This window comes from Callospermophilus lateralis, chromosome X (assembly GCF_048772815.1).
Source record: "Callospermophilus lateralis isolate mCalLat2 chromosome X, mCalLat2.hap1, whole genome shotgun sequence".
Lineage (NCBI taxonomy): Eukaryota > Metazoa > Chordata > Mammalia > Rodentia > Sciuridae > Callospermophilus > Callospermophilus lateralis.
This window is the reverse complement of record NC_135325.1, coordinates 111,850,771-111,856,443: the sequence shown is the minus strand read 5'-3', so window position 1 is coordinate 111,856,443 and position 5,673 is coordinate 111,850,771.

Below are 5,673 nucleotides of genomic sequence, written 5' to 3'. Positions count from 1 at the left end.
CTTACTGTTTTCAGTCTCTCTCAAACTCAGCTTTCCATTGCTATGACAAAATGTCTGATAAGATGAGCTTAAAGGAGTAAAGATTTATTTGGGTTCAAAATTTCAGAGGTTTCAGTCCATGGTCACCTGGCTGTATTGTTTGTGGGCCTGTGGTGAGGCAGAACATCATGGTGGGGAGCACGTGGTAAAACTGCTCACCTCATAGTAGTCAGGAAGTGAGGACAGAGTAAGAGCAGGAGGGGCTTGGGACAGAATATACCCTTTGAATATATCTCCCAGTGACCTATTTCCACAAACTGGGCCCCACATCCTAAAATTTCCACCACCTCTCAATAGCCCATTAAGCTCACAAAGGCCTCATCTCTGAGTAATGCTGCATTCAGGACCAAGTATTTACCACATAAGCTTTCAAGGACATTTCAGGTATAAGCCCAAATAGCATATGTAGCAGGTGCCTGGTAATTGTCTGCATTTGTTGGAATGACTTGGTTATACCGCTGACCTCTGGTCAGATGCTTTATTCCTAGGCCAAATGAAATCTGCTTCCAAGATCTAACAGAAACCAGTGTTGCTTTGAAATGTTCCCTGTTCCCTTTCTGTTTTTCAAAGAAATTGGTTTACTGATAAGAGTCGGGTCACGTAGGCCCCCATGACCAATTGAAAATTTGTTTTCTTCAAATGCCTCTTTGAAGTGTTTCATGCACTCTATCTTCATGCCCCCTCGACTTAGCTTTAGTGACAGGACAGTTCAATGGTGATTCACCACTGATTTTTTGGCTTCATTTTGATCAAACCGCTGGTGGATTATCTTTGTCTTGGAATCTAGGAGAACTTGCCAGAGTTGGGTAACTGAAGACAGATGTTGTGGGGTCAGATTCAACACTAACACCTGCTTTCCAAATTAAGAATGAGATGTCAGACTCATACTGAGTGTAAGTGCTGCATTTTCAGGGACATGAAAGTAATGATAGTATATTCAAAGCTACGAAATAGCAAGCTATGTGGTCATGGACTCCAGGATGTTTCATGAAATGTATTAAAACAGTTTCAGTTTGAATTATGTTTCTTTTAGAAATCACAGAAATTGGGGCTGGGGTTGAGGTACAGAGGTAGAGCACTTGCCTAGCATGTGTGAGGCACTGGGTTCAATCCTCAGCACCACATTAAAAAATGAAGGTATTGTGTCCACCTACAACTAAAAAAATTGCAGAAATTATGTTGCCAAATACGTGAATTAGATGGCACCTTTGATTGTTGTCATAAGATTGAAACCTTGACTCCATATATGTATAATATGTTACAATACACCCTACTGTCATGTATATCAAACAACAACCACAACAACAAAAAAATGATTGAAACCTTGGGGGCAAGATGGTACAATGGAAAGGGGCTTTGACTTTAGAAGCAAGTAAATCTCTCAGTTTTTTTTTTTTTTTTGTCACTGGCAAAGTGGGGAAATGCCACCTACCTTACATGGTACTTCTTAGAATTAAAATAGTCAACACAGTCCCTGGCACATAACTGTATCCTCAGTATATGAATTCCCTTCTTCTTTCTTTCCTTCACAAAATGAATATTCTTCAGATAGATATTTAGGTAGGTAGAGGGACAAACACATTTATTTTCCACATGAATCCTGCATTCCATAAGGACAACAGCATGCATTCCTGAATGGATAAATGGAGCTCATGATCAAAGCCATTGCTACTCAAAGTGTGCACTATGGACTAGCATCATCAGTATCACCTGGGAGCATATAAAAACTCTCAATCTCTGTTGGCATGGTGCTGCACACTTGTAATCCCAGTCAGCAGTTTAGGAGACTGAGGCAGGAGGATGGCAAGTTTGAGGCCAGCCTGGGCAGCTTAGAGAGACCCTGTCTCAAAATAAAAATGGATGGGGATGTAGCTCAATAGTAAATGCCCCTGGGTTCAATTCCTAGTAAAAAATCAAACTCACTGGGTATGGTGGTGCACAACAGTAATCCCAGTGGCTTGGGAGGCTGAGATAGGAGGATCATAAATTCAAGGCCAGCCTCAGCGATTTAGCTAGGCCGTAAAAAACTTAGTGAGACCCTGTCTTAAAATAAAAAATAAAAAGGGATGAAGATGTAGATCAGTAGTAAAAGTGCCCCTGGATTCAATTCCCAGTACAAAAAAAAAAAAAAAAAAAAAAAACCCAAAAAACCTCAATCTCAGACCCTACCCTAGATCCACAGAATCATGATCTGTATTTTAACAAGATCTCAGGATGATTAATAGCACCTTAAACTTTGAGAAGCACAGCCCTGGGTACTGCCTTTCAGAAAAAAGCAGGGAGCCATCCCAAAAGACTGTGACCTTGTCTGTCTAAACATCTTAACTAATGAACCTCAACATCACACCTGTGATTATAACAACATTGATGACAACTGCATTTTTGTTTAATGAGTCTCACAACAGAAAAGGGGAAATGAAATCCAACTTTTGAAAATTTCAATAGGGCATGAATACTTAAAAAAAAATCAGCTGATCCTTGCCCTAGATATTGGCATTAGGACAGCAATCTGTTTATGTATGCAGAAGAGGTATTATTATAAAATGAAAACATGCATTCTCTGTTGTTTCTTTCAAAACAGCAGAGCTTAAATTCTGTCTTAAATGTACCCACTCAATTTGTAAAGTTTACAGGTATGTTATTGTACATAAATCCAAGATTTTGAAGTGGGCGACTCTCAGCAAATACTAAAACACCTTTCCCAGCCCATGGTAGCAAAAAAATGGTTCACCTGCTGGGACTAATTTCTAAAGAGGCAGAGGTGCCTGGCAACACTTTTTTAGTCAAGTAAATTGTATAACATCCTTTTTTACTTATTACTTTTTAAAAATATTTATTTTTTTTAGTTGTAGTTGGACATAATACCTTTATTTATTATTATGTGGTGCTGAGGATCGAACCCAGGGCCTCACACATTGTAGGCGAGCGCTCTACCGCTGAGCCAAAACCCCAGCCCAACATCCTTTTTTTAAAAGGGAATTTTTATGGACTCATGTATCAAGCTGCTTCTGGTCACAATCACAACATAAAATACATGTACAAATATTAGGAATCTCAGTACTTTATCATTATGCAAAAACTGTTTTTTGTGGCTACCATTGCAGGCATATAAGGTAGATTTCATTTTCTTTGTTATCTGTTTATTTTATGGTGCTGAAGATCAATCCCAAGGCCTTGAATGTGCTAGGCAAGTGTTCAACCACTGAGCTATACTTCAGCTCTACTCTTTTATCTTAATTTACTTCATTGCTTTATCCATTTGAATTCTGAGTGGTAAACAGGCATGGTGGTATGTGCCTGTGGTCTCAGCCACTCAGGAGGCTGAGGCAAAAGATTGCTTGAGTCCAGTAGTTTGAGGTCAGCCTGGGCAACATAGTGTATAAAAACTAACCAACCAACCAACCAAAACAAATTAACAAAAAACCAAGCTACAAATGGTGCCACATACCAATAATTCCAGCTACTTGGGAGGCTGGGGCAAGAGGACTGCAAGTTCAAGGCTAGCCTGGACAACTTAACAAGACCCTGTCTCAAACCACAACACAAAACAAAACCCTGAAAGTCTTCAAAACAAATAATAGTGAGTAGTTTAAAATAAAATTAAAAAAAAACAATAGGAGAAATTAGAAAAGTATGATTTTCAAAAGTGAAATTATTTCACTGGAATTAATCACTGGAAATTATTTCCAGTGATTAATCTTAGCAATAAATTACTTTTCTGTATCTTTGTGAACCAAGACACTTGACTGGATAAGGTGTTGACAGGAACACGAACCAAACAGTGAGACATTTTTGAAATAGCTACAGCTAGTCCAGGGCTTACTACCGTATTAGTCAGGGTTCTCCAGAGAAACAAGCCCAAAATGATGTTGTTTTAGCTTTTTCAAAGCTGTGACCAAGAGATCTGAGAAGAGCAATGTAGAGAAGGAACAGGTTTTGCGGGGCTCATGGTTTTGGAGGTTGAGTTCCTTGATAACTGATTCCATAGCTCTTGGTCCAAGAGGAAGAAGAAAATCCTAGCAGAAGGGAGTGGAGGAGGAAAGCAGCTTAAGACATGGCAATTAGGAAAAAGAGAGAGCTCTGCTCACCAGGGTCAAATTATAAACCCTAATGGCATTTTCAGGTAAATGGATAGAGCTGGAGAATATCATGCTAAGCAAAATAAGCCAAACCTAAAAAAAAAAACAAGGCCAAATGTTTTCTCTGATAAGCAGATGCTAATCCATAATGGGGGGGGGCTGTTTAGGGAAGAATGGAGGAACTTTGGATTGGGCAGAGGGGAGTGAGGGGAGGGGAGGGGGTGTGGGGATGGGGTGGTCAGTGGAATGAGACGGACATTATTACCCTATATACATGTATGATAACAGTACCTGTGTGACTCTACACAACGTTCAGCCAGAGGAAGGAGAAGTTGTGCTCCATTTGTGTACAATGTGTCTAAATGCATTATAATGTCATGTATAACTAATTAGAACAAATTAATAAAATAAACCCAAAAGGCATGCCTCCAGTGACCCACCTGCCTAAAGTTACAGCCCAGTTAATCCTACCATGGATTAATGCACTGGTTAGGTTAAGGCTCTCCTAACCCAATCATTTCACCTCTAAACTTTCTTGCATTGTCTCACACATGAGCTTTTGGGGGATACCTTATTTCTAAACCACATCAAATGTAGAAAGATAGTGTGTTAATCACATTTTTGTGGCTGTGACCAAAATATCTGAGAAAAATAACTTAAGGGAGGACAGATTTATTTTGGCTTATGGTTTCAGAGATTTTGGTTCATGGTTGATTGGCTCCATTGCTTTGGGCCTGAGGTAACACAGAGCATCATGGCAGAAGGGTATGGAGGAGGGAAGCTGTTCAACTCATGGCAGCCAGAAAGCAAAGAGAGAGAGGAGGAAGGGGCTGGGAACAAGAAACACCCTTCTAGGGCATGCCCCAAGTGACCTACTACCTCCAAGTAGGCTCTACCACCTACAGTTTCTACCACCTTCCAATAATCCCCTCAACTATGAATCCTTCAGTGGATTGATTCATTGATGAGGTCAGATCCCTCACAATCCAATCACTTCTCCAAATCCCCACCTCTGAACATTACTGCATTGGGGACCAATCCATCAACACATACACTTTGGGGGACATTTTATATCCAAACCATAACATATATTAGATAGGTAGATAGACAGATAGTTATGAGGAGATGACTTATGGAAATGAGCTCATGCAATCATGAAGGCCAAGATATCCCATCATAAACTGTCTGCAAGCTGGGGAACATGGAAAGCCGGTGGTATAATTTGGTCTGAATCCAAAGTTCTCAGAATCAAGGAAACAAATGATGTAACTCAGTTTAATACCAAAGGCCTGAGTTGGTGTTAAGTCCTGGAGTTCTGATGTCCAAAGGCAGAAAATGGGTGTCTCAGCTCCAGAAGAGAGAGAGAGCAAATTCATGTTTCCTCTGTCTTTTTGTTCTATCTGGCTGATTGGATGGTCTTCAGCTAATTGGAAGATGTCTGCTCACATTGGTGAGAATGAATTTTCTTCACCAGGTCTACTGACTCAAATGTTAATATCTTTTGAAACACCTTTCTAAACATAACCAGAAATAATGTTTCATGAGCTATCTTGCA